General features: G+C 38.1%; 1 long non-coding RNA gene across 17 annotated transcripts in view; it reads left to right on the top strand.

Annotated features, from left to right (window-relative positions):
• Positions 1-28: 28 nt before the first annotated feature.
• The window catches only part of LOC141742801 (uncharacterized), a 343,134-nt gene continuing 322,502 nt past the window's right edge, over positions 29-20,660 (top strand). For 16 of the 17 annotated variants that reach the window (XR_012586870.1, XR_012586873.1, XR_012586871.1 and 13 more), the window contains exon 1: positions 35-180. This is a non-coding gene — a long non-coding RNA (uncharacterized LOC141742801). Of the gene's footprint in view, positions 181-20,660 lie in introns of all 17 variants that reach the window. The other variant, XR_012586865.1, reaches the window with a different exon arrangement.

The raw sequence follows: 20,660 nt of genomic DNA on the forward strand, positions 1-20,660 counted from the left end.
TGGTTGGCGGTAGTGCTGAGGAGGGAAAGGAAACTTGCGCAAGTGGCGTACTCGGTTAATGGCGGCGGCTTGGCTGCCTCCTTCCTCCGCTGTGTGCTCCTGTGCTTCAACCACCACAGAGCATCACTTCTAGAGGCCTAGAGTGTGAGTTACAGTTGATTCTGTCACGTTCACAGAAAGGTAGTTTAATATATGTATTCTCGTAAGTTTTTTTTGGCTTGGTTTTGTGGTTTTTGGGGTTTTTTTAATTATTTAATAAATTTATTTAAGCCTAGGTTTCCCTTCAGTCAGACCACGTTTCAATTTTTTTTGAGGTAAAAAATCAGCTGATTATGGACTGTAGTCCTGAGCTTGCAATCAGATCTGAAGGAGGAGACTTGCCATTTGAGCTCCAAGAGCCTTGTCTGTATGGATCCAGTTTCAGGATTGCTTTCCGGGTTTGGAAACTATTTCTATTGCAGCATGTGCGTTTAGCTATTAACTGGCTTGTCCGTGGCAGGGCGTCCTGCAGGCGATCCATGGACAACCAGAATTCCTGAGAGACATTTTAATGTATTTAGCATGCTAAGCACACAGCTGGTGGGGTTTTCTTGCTGCTGCTCAGTTAAACAAAACAAAGATGGCCAGGCTTTGAGCTGTAGGTGGAAGTTTGAGTCATGAGAGACTTACCAGTGTGAGGTTTTATCCTGTAACAGTCGGGTCACAGTCCCAGATTGTCACTGAGGTAGCAGCTACTTGGACGTTCCAAAGATTCGAAGTTATTTGCCTGAGATGGGGCAGAACAGAAAACAAGAGCTAAATAAACCTGACAACAAACTCCACAAACATCCACATCTGCTTTGTTCACACATACGCCTTCCACTTTCGGTTTGTATGACTCACCCTTCAGATGACTGGGAGAAAGCGATACATGTAACAACTCTTGAACCGTATAGACGGCAAGTCCAAACAAATGATATTGCAGAACTTCCAGTTTCACAGAGCCAACCTCATTCCTAATGCTTTCAACACAGTGTGCTGCCATGTCCCAAGGGTTATATAAGGCCTAAAGGGTGCCATCACACAGGAGTTCTTGTGTCGCATCTTATCTGGGATGAAGTTTGTTCAAGACAGCTTTCCCCATCTCATACCCATAAGCCTTAAGGACAGTTTACCTATCAGACTGTGTTTCGGACAATCTTGAATAAACTACCTGAAAGTAAGTTTTGAGCACATACGTGTTGCATAAGGGTGAGCGTAACTTGACAAATACTTGTCATACCAGAATTTTTATATAATGACACTTCCCTGCATTTATCAATATTCATATTACTGCAAGAGCTTGGACCTCACATGTGAATCTGCAAAAACAGATTTCTGTGCAGAACTCTCTTGAAATCAATGGAATCCAGTTTGAAAGAAGGAGTCAATGGGCAGACAAGCAACAGCAAAGCCAACAAGATTTAAAACAGTATTAAACCCACTTAATATTATTGAAATAAACATTCTCAGAGTAAAAAGGGTAATAAAAATACTTGCAAATCTTAAAAACTGAAGTGAAAGCAAAGATTTTGTTTTGCATTGAATGACAGAAGATTCTCATGCAGTGTTTCCAGCATAAGCATTCCAACACTGTTTAGGGCAGAGACCGCACAAGTGAAAATTAAGTAGAATTTATCTTTTTTTTTTTTTGGGGGGGGGGGGGCATGGGGTTGGGAAGGAAGGGGAGAAGAGAATGGGAAACCTGCAAAACATGGTGGGTATATATTGACAGACTAAAGTATCACCCTTTTTGTTTATTTTAAAAGATACTATAAAATACTTATTACCATAACAACAGAAAAAAAATCCAACATTTAGTTGGTAAGAGAATAGCAGCAAATTATCATTGTTTTCTTAAAACAGTGATTGGTTTTGGGGGACTCAGTCCTGCATTATATTAAGACCAGCAGGATATATGCTATTCCGTAGCTCACACTGATTTTGGCAGGTGGGAACCTAAGAAGTTACTGCGCTTGGCTGCTCATAGCTTTCCCTCACATCTGTGCCACACTTTGTCAGCCTCATAGACCAGCTGCACTAGTACAATTGATGAAGGCAATGAACTGTAGTACAGAGGACAAAAAAGACTGTGAAATGCCTTCTATTTTATACATCTCACCTACTTCTTAAATTCCATAAACTAATGTGGAAGACACCATTATTCATGTCTGAGAATGTATCGGCCCAATTGTTTATATCATTATTCAGCAACAAATTTGCCTAAAGATTTTTTTTTCAATTTGTCCCCTTGACTTCACCAAAAAAAAATAATAATCAGCAAATGGAATTTAATAGCTATCAGTTTCAGTATCACCTTGCACTCATCAGTCACCTTACTGCATTGTCCAGACTCCCCCTCTCCCCGCTTTGTATTTTCCCCCCTCTCTCTCTTCCACTTGCCCTGAACACCAGTGATGCTTTAATTCAAATAGGCTGTTTTACAACTGACATAGTGGTAGTTCTGGATTTGTTTCTGCAAGTCTGAACTTGCAGAATCTATGCATAATTCCAATTTGAGTGCACTGCCACTGGAGGAGAAGGGTTGTCTGTAAAGTGTCATGAGGAACCTGCTGTGTTGCAGACTGTGGCACAGAAACAGGAGCTGCTGGCACAGATGCAGCATCTGGCTGAGAGGAATACCTCTTGCTGCACATATGGCATAGCTCAGAGCCTGGACTGGCTGCTGTCGTCTACCAAAACAACCCACAAAATGTGGGAAGGGAGCTATGCAGAACTGTGAGTTTTTCCCTTACTATTGCCAAGCTGGAATCACCGTGACTTACCCTGTGTAGTAGGTTGCACTGCAGTGATTACAGAGCTGAGCCCTGCTGGGTGGAGATTCCAGACAGAGTGCTGATGACAGGGTAGCTGTAGCAGTGTGGTACTATACCATCTCCAGTAAATACTGCATCTCATCACTGTACTGGTTGTGGATCTGGCTAGGTTGGGTTTTATGCAGAGTGGCCCATTAAAGTTATAAAGACATGCATATAATATGAACAAAAACATCCATGTAGAAAATTACTGCAGAGTAAGTAATTCACTGAAAATTCACACCCTAGTTTACTCCATGCTAATTTCTCCAGCATAATCACCTCCTGCACCTTCTTACTTTCCAATCGTTTTTTTTTTGTCTGCCTTTTCAAGTGAGCCTCATTTTTCTCCAGAGCCATGTATATATAGTTGCTGACCCACCCCATGAATGAAGCAGCTGGCACAAACATTTAAGCAAATGTACTCATACTGTTTATCCTGTGATAGAAGCCTGTCTCAAGGAGATCTGTACTATAGAAAAGGGGCCTGGGGGAAAAAATCCCCGACAAAACCCAAACACCTATATTTTTCATTTAAACATTTTTTTGGCACTTCTACTGAAGCAGAACGCTCTTACTGTCAAACTCATTTTTGCTGTGCAGATGCACTATTATAAGAATTGTTTGCATTGTCTTTTGGAAAAATGCGCTAATATATTGCTTATGTGCTTAATGTGTAAAATATAGCATGGATGGTGTGAAAGCATTGCAGAAAGCTTTGTGATTTTTATCTACAGGATATTAATTGGCAGAATATATATTGGTATTAAACTTCTGAATATCTGTAGAGATGACTTTTAGTGAGGCTGATTTAACAGTCCTCACTGAGACAAGAGCATTCCAACCCTTCTAAACAGTGGTGGGCTTCTAATCACCTGGGAGGCCACTTCTCTTTTCCCTTTCTTTGGAAAATTCTTTGCAGTAGATTTCAGTGAGTCTTACATCTAATAAATCGAATGATTTTGCTTTCATCCAGTTGTCTTCTGAAATGCTGTTCCCTATACCTTAGCTCAGCTCCTGGATTTCCTGCTGCTCAGAACCAGTCCTTTGTACTTTTTTGAGATATATTTAAAAAAATAATTAATAATTTCCTTATTCTCTATTTAAGACCCTGAAGACTTGCTAGATTCTTAAGTATAACAATTAGTCTGGCAGTTACAATTGCATAGGACTATTACAGTGGTTCTTTGTCAGAAATATGGGAGGTATTTGGGGTGTGACTTTATCGTTATCCAGTGAAAACTGCCTAGAATACTCAAGTGTCAGAGATACTGATACTTAATCAGGGAATATTTATACAGACAACTAAGGAAAGTGAGGCAGTGCCCATAACAGTACAGCTTGCTTTGCTTTCAGAGTCCTGTTTAGAACAGTGAATATTTTTAGCTGATATAATTGTACTAATGCATAATCATCATAACTTTCAAAGAGGAGGATTGCACGTGTATTCCCAGAATGGTTTAAGAAAAAAAACAAACAACCAAACCCCAAACCCAACAGTGATTCTTTTCTCAGCAGGTCTAGTTCAATGAAAGCTGTAAGCTGCAAAATTTTTACGTTGTCTAGTCTTCTAAAATGACAGATTTGTTCATATTCTTTAGCATCAGCAGAGTGAGTGTGCAGTACTGCAGTGTTCTGTTTCTGACATTGGTTAGCACCAGCTTTACAATAAAGTAAGAAAGCTTTAAAATTTATCATTTTCATTATTTGCCAAGAGAAGAGCTTTTCTTTTTCCCAACCAGTGCCAGTTCATGTTTGAATTACCTTGAAGCATGTCTATAATTTATAATTTTTATAGTTACTAGTATTTCAATTTTTATATGTTAATGTCTAATTTTGACAGCTTTTAGGCCTCTCCAATATCATGTCTTAGTGAGTTCTGTGGTTCAATTGTATGGTGTTTAAGAAGTAATAATCCTGTATCAGTTTTAAAATGTATTGGCTTGATTCCATTGTAACCTGCCTGTTTAAGAGGTTTTGTGGCAGTCATCTTCTATATGAAATACTTACCATATTCATAAACACCTACTGGAACTGAACATTAATTACAGTTGATTGAGTTGGAAGAGCATTGGAATATCCTATAGCTGCATTGCATTACTCTTATATTTATAAAAATATATTATTGATGAACTCATAAGCATGGATAGGAAATTACTTACTATTATTAAAGTGCTGCGTCACAACAGGAATACAGCACAGAACATTTATGTACTTTTAGCTGCTTGTAGAAAAGGGCTTTTGTTGGATGTAGTAGCGTGTCTTCTTACAATTTAAGGTAATATTCCCATATAATAGTTATCAATGGTTGCTGTTAATACAGTTTCTATTAATGGCAAAGGATAGCATTAATACTCTGATAGGTTTCTGTAAGACCAGATTTTCTGTTGTTTAGGGATCAAAGATCCACTTGAGCTATAAAAAGGATGAGGAAAAGCTACTTAGCATTTTCAGTCATCAAGAGAAAGCAAAAATACAGGGAAATCAGGCAAATAGTTATAAATCCAGGTTAACCTTTTGGAAGTCAGTGAAGTCCTCCTGTTTTCCCTTGTTAACTGACTGAAAAGTTCAAAACCTTTCCTTAATATAAAAAGATGATTACTTGTACGTATGAGCATGTTATTACAAACCTGTATTTTTAAATAGGTTTAAGAACATTAGACCATTACATTACAATAAACAGCATTTCCATTGTTTGACCTATGGTTCCCTTTATTAAATCCACTCTGCTTACAGTGTGTTAAAATAGTTTTGCATTTCTGTAGAGTATTTTTATATTGGCATTCTTTATTCCTTAATCCATTTAAAGCAAGTGCAGCTTCTCATTGAAATTATGTGATTTTTTCCTATTTTAGTGAAATTAGTTTGGTTTCTAAAGAAATTGCATAAAGGAGACTTTTTCCCATTTGTACCTAATTGTTGCTTATACCTACTTTGGACAGAGAGATGGGAGAAGAGAACCAAACCCACTATCAGAATATGACCTAAATCAGGCCAAACATCTGAAGACTCTCAGATAGTAAAAAAAAAAAAAAAGCTGGATCTGACTCTGAAGCTAGCTTTTATTAGCCAGTGGGTATTTCTGGCCCCATGTGGCATGATTTTGTCTAACAGTAGAACTTAAGCAGGTCCAGAGGAGGGCCACAGAAATGCTCAGAGGGCTGGAGCACCTCTCCTGTGAGGGCAGGCTGAGAGAGTTGGGGTTGTTCAGCCTGGAGAAGAGAAGGCTCCAGGGAGACCTTATAGCAGCCTTCCAGTACTTAAAGGCGACTTATAAGAAAGATGGGTACAGACTTTTTAGCAGGGCCTGCAGCGATAGGCCAAGGGGTAATGGTTTTAAACGAAAAGAGGGTAGATTCAGACTAGATATAAGTAAGAAATGTTTTACCATGAGGGTGGTGAAATACTGGAACAGGTTGCCCGGAGCCCATCCCTGGAAACATTCAAGGTCAGGTTGGGCAGGGCTCTGAGCAACCTGATCTAGTTGAAGATGTCAATTGAAGATGCAGCTCATTGCAGGGGAGTTGGACTAGATGACCTTTAAAGGTCCCTTCCAACCCAAACTATTCTATGATACTATGAAAATGTTACATGCGTTCTGTGGACTGAAAATATTTAATTCTCTGGGGCAATACAAGCCATTTCAGCACCATGGAATTATTTCCCATTAGCCAGCTTCATATGTTTAGTGACTTTAGGAAATGAATAATCATTATCAAAAGGTAAAAAGGACTTCAGAGATATACTTGAATAACATGATCCCAATTCTCTGGATTCTCTCTTGTGCAATTTTGAGTAAGAATGGAAGGTCTGAAAAGAAAAGAATATGAAAATTTAGTTCTTTTGCAAGTTCTGAGCTAGTATGGCCTTGCCACCTGGCAACAGTCTCACATGCAGCTGTGGGAATAGCAGGAGTTGCTATTTTATGGTTGGTGAGCAATCTCAGGAAAGGTTACAAGGTGAATGGGGGGTGAGGGTAAGCTGTATGTATGCTTATTGTAAATATCTGTAATCAAAAGAATATCCAACTGGGACATTTTTTCCTGGATTTCCTTGGTAAAAAGGAAGTGGTTTTGTTTCTATTTTCAGGGGGTTGGTGTGTTTTTGGTTGTTTTGTTTGTTTGTTTGGTGGGTTTGGTTTTTGTTGTTGTTTTTTAAGTGAAAGAATACAAGTAAGCATAAATTCATAATTGGTAGTTATTCTGGTTGCTATAAATGGGTTACTGAAATGATTTTAATTTTGCAAGGCTTACAGGCTTAGCATTTGCATGCTGTGTGTCCAAAATGGAAGTCCCATGAATCCAAGTTAACACATCTCCCTACAGACACGTGCTTGTTTCAGATGGAAATAGCTGGATCCCTAGATTGAGATGATATTGGGTTGAAGTACAAATTTTTCTAGAGATTAAGTTCCTAGGTAATTTCTGGTTTCAGCATTGTTTAGATACTGTGAGAGATGAGCCTGCTGGGATCAAAGTATTTAAGAGTGACATAAAAAAACCTCTTCAGCTAATCAAAAGCCCTTATTCTTTCCATAGACTTATAGTACTGTATTTTTTGCAAGTGGAACTCCATTTAGGCCCTAAACAAACACAAAAGGACATAGCCTTGTAACTACTGACTTAATGGTAGTTTTAGTAGAGATTAATTTGACTCAGCATTTTATCCATATTGTATATTTTATTGACTCATTTATTGAGTGCAGCAGCTCTCAGAGAATTAGCTGAGAGAAGAGGTATAGCGTGCTCGCTTCAAATATACTAACTCTGATTTTCCTCTAGCTCCATTAGAAAAAAACAGGTTTATTACTGTTGTTTCCTAAATAACATTGGTGGAAAAGCTTAAGAAAAATAGGAGTCAGTAATTTAAGTTTAAAGCCTGTTCTATTTAAAGGAGCCAGTTTAGTTTGTTCACCTTTGCAGATTAGAAGCTACAGTAGAAAACTTCAGTAAGAGCTCAGCTTCTTACTCCTCTAAGGGGCTAAAGTACCTAGAGAAGCCAAAACATATACAAATTATGTCAAAACTATTCCTGCCAATGGGTATTTCCATCCTCACTTAGCTTGGTAAAAGCTTTCTGGTGTTCCTTATGCTTCTCCTTCTCTTCCTTGGTCCTGATTTTCCTAAGTAATAATACATTTTTAGCCAGCTTCCCATTCATCTCGCTTCCAGCAACTACATTGTAAATATACTCACATTACGTCTTTTAGCCAAACAGGTACAGAATTGTGATAGCACTGTGGCAAATAGAAAAAGTACAAGGCTGGTGGTGTGTCAGCAGGAGAACACTCTGGAAGATGAGTCCAAATGCAGAGTTTATGAATTAATGGAAATTAGAACTTGGATACTTTCAGCCAGGTATCTTAAATTGAATTATTAAATCACTAAGTAAATTAAAAAAAACAAACAGTTAAACCAAATTAATTTTGAGCAATAAGAATGTCTGATTAGAAATACAGCACAGTTTAATAAAAAGATAAGCCACAGAGAAAAGTTCAAGTAAAGCAGTTCACCTCATATGGGTAAATAAGGACTAAAGCTTCTACCTTTAAAGTGGAGTAAAACAATAGCAATATTCAGCGAGTATTTATAAAACTCTTTTCCTTTTTCAGTACTCTAAGCTACGTTTTCCAGTTTCACTTTTCATGTCAATCAGAATCCATACGGAATTGATTTCAAATAGAATATGTACAGACAAAAAATATGCTTATTTTGGTAACACTAATGCTTCCAAAAGGGACAACAAATGGTACATTGCTCCTGCACAAATATTAGTGACATAGGCTACGGTGTATGTGCTAAAACTGGAAAAAAGATCATTTGTGCTGTATTTAGCAGGGACTTCATTTTTGTTCTGTCTTTTTTTTGTTTTACGTGACTTACATTTTCCTCATAAACAAAAGATACGGCTTCCTCATTTTCATATTTTTGCCCTTCAATTAACAGTAGAAGCATAATGCGCATTTGTTTCTTTAACAACAGATTTGGGCGGCATCCATGGATACCATTAATTTCTTCAACGTAAGCATTATTTTCCAGAAAACAGATACTGAAGTTTAGTAGGCAACAGGTGTAGTCACATCAGTTGACTAAAATGAGGAAGAACTAGTACAAACCTAGATTATATTAGGGGTAGGAGATTATCTATTGTCCTACCTGTAATCAACCAAGATTATACTCTTCCTGTTTAACACACAACTGTATCTACAGATAACACATTGCCAAGAGGGTCGCTCACAGAAGTTACTTGCTTTAAGAAGACTACACTTAAAGGGTCTGATGATTGCTTTGCACTCTGTGCATTGCTAGCAGCAGTACAACGTGAAGAGTCAAGGCAAAGAAAGATGCCAAGAACAGTTATACTCCATTTGAATTGACTGGAGGTGAACTTTGGGTGCTAACTGTTTTTTGTGTTGGCAAACGTTGCAAAGCAATAGAAGCCAAGTTATAGAAGACAGATTTTATCTGTAACAAGCTTCATCCTGCCCAAATTGTATCATAACTACTACAAAAACATCAGATAGATAGAATATAGACAAAAAAGCCCAACCCACCAGGGCATGTACTCTACCTTCTAGCAGCTGTGTTTCAAATACTTCTTCTGAAGTTCTTTCTCTACTCTTACCAAAGTTCCATGGACCTTCTAAAGGTTTGAGTGTTATCTTACCTAGATCAGGGCAGCCTCTTTACCCTACCTTCAGCACCTGTGTGAAAGCAGAACAGGAATTTTAACTCTATACTTGCTGGAGATTGTTGACACTTCTCAATGGAAATAAGAACAAAAAGTCTTTTAAAAGAACTCGTAATTCATGTTCAGGTCCAGTGACTGCCCAGATCTGCAGAAGTTCTGAGTAAGATACAGCATTTGAAGATCTGATATGTGTGTTGCTGATATATTAAACTCATTAGTGACTTCCTTCTCTTTCCACAAATCTTTGCAGGACAGATGGGTTTCAGAAGTTATGAGTCTTTATCAAGATCAAGGATATTTCAACAGAAAACACATCCTAGTCAGTATGGCAAAATTTAATCAGTAAATTATTGCTCCTTTATTCAGTCAATTATTGAGCCTTTATTCAAACTGCTGTTACATTGATTTACATGCTTTAGGCAGAAAGAATCTCAAAGAAGACTTAAGGCTTCTTAAAAAAAAATTTAGAACATCACCATGTTATTCATGTTTTCAGATGTAAATTCATATCAAGAATATTATATATTTATCATAGCTGATTAATCTTAATACCTCTTTTTTCCCCCCCACAATACCTGTAAATATTATTGAGAAGTATTCATTGTTTTCTTTGGGGTTTAGCCAGCTACCAAGAAAAAGTGAAACGCTTCAGTATTTATAGCTAGGCTAGCAAGGTTTCAGAATCAGTGAACCTCAGGATTTAAAAGAAGCTTTTGCAGCTAGAAACTTTACTGGAAAGTAAACAAACAAAACTGATGTCAGAAATCCTCCTCATCAGTCTTGCTAGAGCTGTTCTTAAAAGGGTTGGCACTGATGTTTCAAACCGTCGGTTCTTTTACAAGATGCAGAGTTGTCACTTCTGCTGTCCTCGCTCAGAATTGCTGAGCTCTTGAAGGGAAATCACTACTAATGCAACTAGGTCTGCCTGGAAAAAAGAGAACTGAGAATGCTGTTGGCCTCCTTTTGATGTCAGTTGATGATCTGGCCTCATATGATGCCATCTTCTCTGGATGGTGTTATAACCTATTACAGATAACAACTAATTAACTGCAATCTAGAAGATTATGGTGAGACTACTATAATATTGATTCTTGCTATCATGGACTGTTTTTTAAGAGGGAGAATTCAAAGGGATTCGCTTGAAGGACAACATCTTGCCTCACAGGCGGGATATGCCTGAGGTGTGCCTGGCTAAGAGAACAACAAACACAGAAAGTGGAATGGATATTTCCTCCTTACAATGACGGAGTACAACACTTGCTTTATCTCAATTTTAAGTATGGGTGCTTAGACAGGGAATGTAAGTCTCCAAAGCTTTGCTTGCACCAAAAGGTCTTTTTTGTTATTCAGTTGCAGGATTTATGCAGGCCTTATAATTACTAATTTTTGAAAGGAATTCTAGAAATAGACAATGAAAGCAAAGGAAGAAAATAAGACTGCCTAAAGCAGTGTACACCATACTGCCATCTAATTGAAGAAAGAGTAGCATTACTGCCTTGATTATGATACTGTGAGTAGAATTTATGGTGCATTTAGCTTGATAACCCTTGTTATTAGGCCAGGCGCAAAAATATTTTGGGCTACATATCTGTGTAACTTATGTTTTATTATCAAATTTAATTGCTAAGACAGTTTCTTGGCTACTTGCTGGTGTATAATTTAGATAAAAAGATAAAAAAGAGTAGTCACACTTCATACACGGGGTGTATAAATACTCACCAGAGCATCTCCTTTTGATATTCTCCACACTGGAGTAACCATAAGTAACCTGGATCTTGGCTGGGAACACGAGGTATTTTCCTTTCTTGTGCAGTGTGATGTGTTGGAAAATGTCAAATGCAGAATAACCTGGTACAGTCACAATACACCAAGTAAGACACATTGTCTTGTGCGTTGGCAACATGGTTCTGTTTGCAAGCAGTAAGTATTCTAAGTAAATATGTTCATAAATACCAGTTCCTTTCAATTCATCTTACAAATTAGACATGATCTTTGCTGTGCAATTAGCAGCAGATATTTGAATATTGTTTAAGACAATAGTGACATGGAAATATGGAAGTGGGGTAGACAGTGTACTACTTTCAGAATGGAATTAAGAGTTCAAACATAGTATGTTACATTTCTCGTGACTTGTCAAAAGGGATCAAAATAAAATGGAGTGAAGAACAGAGCTCAAATTACAGGTGCACGTGACTGAAATTAATAGCTCAAGCTATTATTTCTTATGACATAGGAAAAAAAGTAAAAGTTGGATTCTGTACTTACTTATAATATCAGAATAGATGCAAAGATGACCACATTGCCCCGGATGAGAAAACTAATTACTTCTGCCTTGGAGGTTTCTATCCAATTTTTTCTTTTTCGGAAACTCTCTGAAATCACTGTTTATACCACAGAATGTGTATGAAACTTGTGAGAATCAACAAGTGATCAGAGCCAACTCTGTGTCCCTATTGCCTCTACAGTTTTTTTCCAATGAGATTATGATTTTTTATGCTGACCAGATGGTTTTCCTCAGTGCCAGATTATTGTGGGGATCTGTGAGAGAGATGGGTAGAGAAGGCTGACTGCACATTTTTGTACAGTCTCAAAATGTCGTATGTGTATAGACAGACCTAAGAGCAATGCTTTTCATCCCAGACCACCTATTCTTTATTGACAGATCTCTGTAAACAGCAAGTATTTTCTGAGGGATGTGTGCAAATAATTACTATTGTCTCTTAGCTTTTTTTAGCATATAGGTGATAGGAGCATAGGTCATCAATTATTAGAAATCTGTAAATGACTATTATACAGAAAGCCCTGTATTGAAACATCCAATCAATTTGCATCTTGGTCAATTAACATGGGATGAATTACCATTATTCATATGTCAAAATTTTCACTTGCCTGTCCTTCATTTTTATCTGCTTTCGCTTTTCTAGACATTTGTGTAGTTTCTATCACTATAGTGTCTGAACAACGTAGAAAAATCAGTAATGTAAATTCCTGTTTTATTAAGACCTTTCATGTAGTAAATACAATTTATGACCCGTTTAAGGGTGTTTCACACTGCTATAACAAAGACAAAGAAGCCACAGTACAAGACCAAATAAAGATGTAGTTAATTAGTCTGTGTAGCAGTCTCTGCAATGGGGGAATGAAGATTAAGAAATAAAGGCATTATCTTCATGGAAAAATGAGTGCTGTTTAAGTACAAAGTTATGGGCTATTCTGTACAAATGTACATTATGGACAGTGAAAGGGTATTTTCATGCCAAAGTGCAAAGCTGTACACAGTATCTCAAACTACCCCTGAATTAAATTAGGGAACGTGTGAGAAGCAGGATATATATGACTAGATGGAAGACATGCTGCTTCTGATACTGCATCTTTATTTTTGTAAAGCACTGCATTGTGAAATGTGATTACACCTTTGGATTTTACTAGGACTGTCTTTGTTCAAAGTAGTTTAATCCATATTCAGAGTGGGAAAAGCTGCCTTTGCTTCCTGTGTAGTAAGAATGTTTATACTGGGAGTTAGTTCTGAGTTGGTGCTGTGCTCTGAATTGAGGCTAGTTTTCCTTTATGCGTGCTTCCTTGTGTAGACAAACCCCGAGTAAGTGCGTCACACAGGATGTCTGTGGAGTTACCCTAGATTTATGCTGGTGTAACAGTACACGAGAGAAAGTTTATGACTTTCTGTCCCAAGCAGACAGAATACTGTTAAGTGACAGCTCCAACAGGATCAGATCTTGGGAAGTACTGTTTTAGAGACTTTGTTAAAGAAGAATGTTTTAAAGAAAGGTCAGAAATAGCAGAAAGAGGAGTCACGTGTCTTCTTTCAAGTTTTAATAATGCATGAATAGTGCATTACAAGTCCACACTGCTGGAATACTATCCAGTGGCCTCTGTTTTCTCAGTTTTAATGTAGACTAATCTATTTAAATTGAGATTGTAAGGGAAAAAGATCAATGTCAGTACTGCTCCAAGAAGTGAGTACTTCCAATCTGTGCTGGACTTGTAGTGTGCTACCTGTCCTTGGCTTGTGACCTTCCTGTCCTACCTCTGAAATACTGAGAGAAGAACATTTGTAATATTGAAAGAACTGTAAATGTCATCAAGTTTTCCATTATTATCATACTGTGTTTTCCAATAAGAGAAATGCCATCGTGTTCATCCAGTTCAATTTTTAAAAAGATCTCTCTCTCTCTCCAGCTTCCAAACCCTATTGAGGGGGCTGGACAAAGTTAAACACAACAATTCAAAAGCCAAATCCATTTTCTAAGATGGAAGTAGACTTTCTGCTAAAGTAAGAATGATGAAAAATATTGACAGAGTGAAGAAATGGAGACTTTCTTTAATTTAGATACTGTAGTTTCTTCATATCACGTATTTCCTGAATAGATTTCACTGGATAGATTTGATTTTTTTCTGACCTAGTATTTCCCTTTCTTCAATAGCCTTATGTTCCTTTTTGTATGATACATTAGATACATTAAATAATTCTATTTCATTCTCTAATCAGTATTTGTTAGCTTACGGGAGTCAGATCTTATTGCTAGGCAACTAAACAAGCAATCTCCATCTTTGTATTAAGCAGTTTGCTTTATCCATGCTTGACCCTATGCTTATCTGTACATACATCTACAAAATTATCTAAGTGCAGCTGTAAACGCCAAATGTAAACATGGTGCATATATTAAGCATATTGAATTTATCTTGAAACTGAGTTCTTAGTAGTCAAAACAGCTTGGAAAAAGACACAGATTTTTCCCTCCCCCTTCTTAGATGTATTTTCCTCACATGCAACTACCTTTAAGGGCAGCCTTGGCGCTGAAAATTACTTTCGTCTCTTGGGATATTAAAAGAGGAGCTATTTATATATTAACCACCACAGTCTATATCTTTTTACATCAAGATGCCTCCATAGTTTTATTAATGTCTCTGTAAGATACTGATTACTGCAATTCTTTGTTTGCAAGTTTTCCAAAGGAATTATGAGACAGATGAGGTAGTTTGAAAAACTAACAGCAGGGCTTCAGCAGATTGTACAGACAGCAGTCTTTCTGCAGTTTTAACAAAGCTTGTACGTTTAATATTTTAATGAGTTCATATCTGCCATCTTGGTGCTTGATTGCATTCCCAGTGCCATTCAGCTTATTTTGTTGATCTTCTAATAAGAAGATGTCCTCAATAACATCATAGCCTTATTACTAAGGCTTTATTCTTTTCTTCAGTGTCATTTTTGTAGCTAGAGTATTAGTGTTCTGCCATAGAGAGAAAGGCTTCTGATATCACATATTGGCATGACCTTTTTTTTTTTTAAACTATTTTATTTTCATTTTTAACCAGTTCATCTCGTGCTTTTAACGCGTATATTTGTACGTGTGATGTGTGAGTCTCAGTTTTAGAATTGTAGATTTAAGATCAGAAGGGACGTGTGGAGGTCATCTAGTTCACAGTCCTGCGCAAGACATGGTTAATTGGAGAGGTTCAGGGCCTTGTCCTGTTTGGTTTTGAACATCTCCGCAGATGGAGTGTGCGCAGCCTCTCCAGGGCCTTGCTGAAGTCCTCAGCCACTCTCGTGGTGAAGATTTTTCTATTGTGCATAGTCAGAACTGCCTTTTGTTCTTCCCCTGCACACCTCTGGAAAGAATCTGCTTGTGTCTCCTCCCTAACTGCACTCTAGGTGGTAGGAAACCGTGTTTGGGTTCCTCACAGCCTTTTATTTTTTACTTGCTTAACAAACCCAGTTCTCTTAGTCTCAGCTCATGTAATGTACTGAGTCCCTTAGCCATTGGGGGAGGCTGCCTCTGGACTCCTTCCAGTTTGCCTTTCTCTCTCCTATACCGAGTGCCAAAACCAGAGACAGCATTCCAGTAAAGGATACTGTGGATGTGGCCTCACAAGTGCTGAGCGAAGGGGAGTAATAGCTTCCCCCCGTATGCTCGCTATGCGTGTGCCAATGCAGGCGGGTGTGTGGTTTGCCTTCATTGCCGCAGAGGTGCGTTGCTGACTCACCGTCAGCTCCCTGCCCTCTTCTGTGCCCGTGTTCAGAAGCTCCCATCCCTGTCAGGGCCTTGCTGTGCTTGGGACCGCACAAACACCATAATGTCACCAAGGTGACAGAGAGGCGAATCTTACAGGCGTTGCTTAGGCATGTTACTGTCACCACCCCTTAGATGAAGTCTTAATTTAGCTGGCCGAATTACTTAGCTGGTTTTCTAAGTAAACGCTTTGGAGAGAACAGGTCCCTTCCAATACCCAGTTCTGTGTTTTGAATTACACTTTAAACCAGCTTGTGATCCTCAGTATCTACAGAAAGAACTTATGGATTCTCTTTTTTTTTATTCTGATTCACTCATATAGGTACACCTAAAGTTGGTTAGTATAAATAAAGGAACTGAACTGATCCATTTTCTGTTCTAATTTTGGTTCAGCTGTGATTAAAGTTGTTCCGCTGTCCTTCCTGTTCAGATCAGAAATAGATTGGTAACTGACTCATGTTAGAAAATATAGCATTTAAAAATAGAAATGATGGCATGCTGGGGGTGAGCCCATGGAATGGGGCTTCAGGTGGAGGTAGGGTTTAAAGCCTTTTTTCTGCTTTGCTGTCATCGCACTGCTGTTATTTGTGTTTCCCACACAGCACCACTGCTTTTCTCACCTCTTCAACCTCGCTGGCCGGATTTAGGAACTGAGGCAATATGGCAAGTACAGTTGAGGAGACGGAGAAAAGCTGTAGGACTGCACTATACTTAGTATTTTAGTGGTGCTGTCGGCTGTGCCAAGGATGTGGGAGGCCGGAAGGGAGATGCTGAAGCCCTCTCAGTCTTGCTCCCCTGTAAGTATGCATAGACAGAGGTGTTTATACTGTGAGACATTGTCATTTTTCTTGAGTGGAGGGAAACACGGGCTGGTGGGGCCGAGCGGGCACTGCCAGTGTGCTGGTGACAGCGATAGCACACTATTGCTCAGGCCAGCCCACCTGACAGTTTGTGGTCATCACATGCCAGTTGTCTGAGTGCACAAAGAATGCAGAGTGTGTAGCACAGGACACAGAATGTGTGGAAATAGATGATCTGAACGGTCCCGTCCTACCTAGGCAATCCTATGATTCTAGGAAATAGAATAAGTTTCTCCCTCCTTTTCTGTCAATTTAAAGTGAAGCGAGCACTTCTAAAGAGGAAATAGTATCTCACTCTTACGTACCTATGCAGCAATTAGCCCCTCCTTGAACTGCAAAAATAGGTGACAGATAATGCTGGTTGTGGTGATGTACGTCTCTGATGTAAACAAAACCGACAACACAAGTGTATTGCATATAAGCCACCAAATAGCTTTCACGTTAAAGAGAGACTTGCATTCTCCCATTAGGAATCCACTAAGCTGTCCAATAGCCACAAAATGATGCTATTATATTTCATATTGTTCACTTAAAAATTTCAGTTTAAATCCCAAGTTGCTACATCTGAAGCTGTATCTACTATAAATATTATTCTTAATATAATATTGTATTATACACTCGCTATTTTCTCTTACTGGTTCTAGCCAGTCTTTTTTTTTTCCTTGTAATATGAGATTTCTGTTGCAGAGTAGCTAGTTCTAAGATATTACAGATGAAAGCATGAAAAGAATAAGTTATTAAAATAATTACAAATAACACTTGAAATGTTAATAATAATTTTTTTTTTTATGCTCTGAGAAAATCCCATATTTTTTGAGTTTAGCTTGGTTTCACTAAAAACCCCTGCTGATTTTGGTTTCTTACAGGACAATTTTCTTAACCTACATCACCAAATCACTAGATTATAAAAACTTGTATCTGTATTTTCTAGGGACTAAGATTCTGTGAAGATATAATTGGAACAGGCTTCCTAGAGAGGTGGTCAATGCCCCAAGCCTGTCAATGTTCAAGAGGCATTTGGACAATGGCCTTAATAATGCGCTTTAACTTTTGGTCAGCCCTGAATTGGTCAGGCAGTTGGACTGGACGATCATTGTAGGTCCCTCCCAACTGAAATAATTCTATTCTATTCTATGCTATGCTATGCTATGCTATTCTAAACATTTGTTTTGCATTTTGTTTGACAGAAAAATTGGGGTTATTTTCAAAAAACAGTTCAGTCTAATAGTTCATCCACGCTTCTCAGCCTTTCCATGGTGCTTTATAAATAGCAAAACTTATCTCAATCATGAGTTCGTATCAAGACTAAATAAGTGCATTTTATTAATCTATCAGATTTATTAGTTCTCTCTCACTGATTAAGATGTGATTTCCAAACTTGCATTTTTTAACAGTGCTTCAATGGAGACATGAAGCTATTTGCCACAAAACATTCTGAAATAAGTACATAGGTCTTTAAACTTCAGGTAAAATGTGTTGGAGTCACAGTATAAGCACAGATTCTAAACATGATGAAAAGAACTATGTAAAGCAGACATTCAGTATATTCGTCGTTGTACACACAGATAACATGCGCGTACATGCATGTAACATGCCAGGCTGTGATTGCTAGAACTTGGAGTTTCCATCTTGAACTTCCTGACATACGTGAATCTAACTTGCATCCATTCCTCCTATGCAAACAAAAAGATATATTTTAAAAACAATTTAATCAAAGGAAATTTTATTAACAGGAAAGCTGAGTTAGAAGAAGGAAATACATCCTGCCGTACAAAATTTGGCTCCAGCCTCCCCACCGCCCTAAGCTAATATTGTCTGTGTCTAAATTAGCAAGTAGCGTTGTGCCGTAAGAGCCAATCTATAGTTGGTGCCGAGAACCTGATGTACACATTATATGCAAGTGGGGGGAAAGGAGGGAATCTGCTTTGAACTAGCTCCAGTTTGTTCCTGCAAACTGAAAGTCCATGAATAGTTGAAGCACATTAGATGGTCTGTATAGTGCGTCTTTCAGCTTTGTTTCATTTGGGAGATATGTAGCTGTACTCTCTGAGCTGTGCTGTATGAAACAAAGGTAAGAGGGAATGAACAGGAGATTCACTTCAAAAGTATACTCCTGATCTGAACTTCAATACCTATGTAGCTGCATCCATTGATTGGATGATTTGAAAAGCTAACATGTTCAGCCAGGCTGTAGGGAATTAGTACCTTCTCCCCTTTGAAAATAAATTATCTTGACAGTCAACAATCCCTATGAAAATTATGCCAGTATATATTCTCTGTGCTAGGATGAGAGAGAGGAAAACATAATAGAATATAAGGGTGTTCACAGTGGAAGCTACTTGTTAGGTTAAAAACAAAGGACTAACCTGGTAAGTTATGACATTCTGTTTCAAAACTAAAATGGAGGGTACATAGACAGACATGTATCTTCTATATATACGATTTTACTATTTGAAAGCCTTCACTATTTACCTTTTTATAAAGCTATAACTAGGAGAACTTTCCCTGATTTCAAGTTTTTTATTCTCCATAATCTGAAAATAATAAATTTAAGACCTTGCATGAAGACCAGTAAACCACTAACTTCTGTAGCATTAGTTGCAGACAATAGAGTGAGACTATTGCTGTTTTTATTCTTCTGAGTCGTTACTGTAAATACTACAGCAGTGAATACAGAGAAATATGATAGTTCTGTAATAATGGTGGAACTGAAGAAGGTTATGTAATTCAAACACTTGTGAAATTAGTAGAATTATGGATTTCTTGCCAAGGCTTGTCTTCTGAGACTGCGGTTGTTTACAGAAGCTCTAGCACAGAAGCCCATGAGGAAAGACGATATGAGGAGGCTGATTCTGCAGTCGTATTCAGATGAAGCAGGACGTGCTCTGAGCAATGAATGCATTCATTTTCATGAGGTAGCCTAATAATGGAATACTAAAGCATGATGGAATCGAACCCTGTATCTTAGAGTTCCAACTGTGTTTAAATAACGTTACACACGATGCTTTCTTGCACTTATGTTTGGTATGGTTCTCATTGGAAACTGGGAACAAAGTATATACCACATAGGTAAAAACAAAAGGACAGAGGCCATTTCATTTTTTATGCAGACTTTGCTAAAAATAGGTAATTGATCAAGTGAGCAGAGGTAATGAGCCATACAGAAATTTGTTACCAAAGCTTTTACAAGCCTTGGCATGATAGCTGCAACATTCATGTAGCTTTAAACATGAGTATTAGTGGCTTTATGTAAAGGAAATCAATCCATAACTAAAAAATCATATTTAAAAAAAATACGTGTAAATGAGCATTCTTTAAACTCAAACTTTCTTTCCTCGTTTCTGAACCACTATGTGTTGGTGTTCCACATGTGGTACTTCCTTCAGCGCTGCGTCAGCACGTCTGCTGGTCAGTGGGAGTTCTGCCAGAGGACAGTCTAAAGCAGGTTTTGCCAACCCACGATTGCAGGTTATGAAAGGCTGGCAGCAGAATGAGCATGGGGTTAAGAGCCATAACGTACTGAGGGAGTTGGCTAAGAGAACCAACATCTTCTTCAGAACTCAGCAGAAATCCCAGATTTGGGAAGTCCCCAGCAGCAATCATACTGCTGATTTTAAGATCATCTGGTGAGCAGCGCTTCATCTGTTTGAGTTGGAGGGGGTTTTAAATTCTGCTAGGTGTCTGTCAGCATCCTCAGCCTCTCATTTGGGAATGAAGAGTGTAGTCTAGCACAACACATTTGAAAAGTCTCTGACCCCTGAGCATTTGAGCTTTGATATCTTACTGTGAATATCTACTTTTTTAACCATACTTAAGGCCTGAGTAATTCTAACCATTGCTTGATTATTAAGCACTACTTGGTCCCTCAGGGTTGTTCTTTGAAAAAAGGCTATGGCACATGTAAGAATTAATTAATTCCCTGCAGGTCTTTGTATTCTCTTCAACTCCCAGTCTGGAGTTCTGGGATTTTCTGGATCTTTCTGCATGTTCATATGTATTCAGCAGCTAAGCAACTATGCTTAAATAAAAAAAAAAAGATCACTGTAAAATACCAAAATGTCATTTCCCTCCTCCAACCTTTCATAGGATAACTGCAACAGAGAGGGTCAGGAATTTTACTGCCAGCTGATTTGAGAGCAAGGACAAAAAATAACTACACAATGTTTTTTGCTTATGTAATCTTTGTTCATTATTATTGACTGAAATGAAGCTTAAAAGTCTGTTTCTTCTGAAGCCTTTTGAAATTG

This window comes from Larus michahellis, chromosome 4 (genome assembly GCF_964199755.1).
Source record: "Larus michahellis chromosome 4, bLarMic1.1, whole genome shotgun sequence".
NCBI classification, from domain to species: Eukaryota; Metazoa; Chordata; class Aves; order Charadriiformes; family Laridae; genus Larus; species Larus michahellis.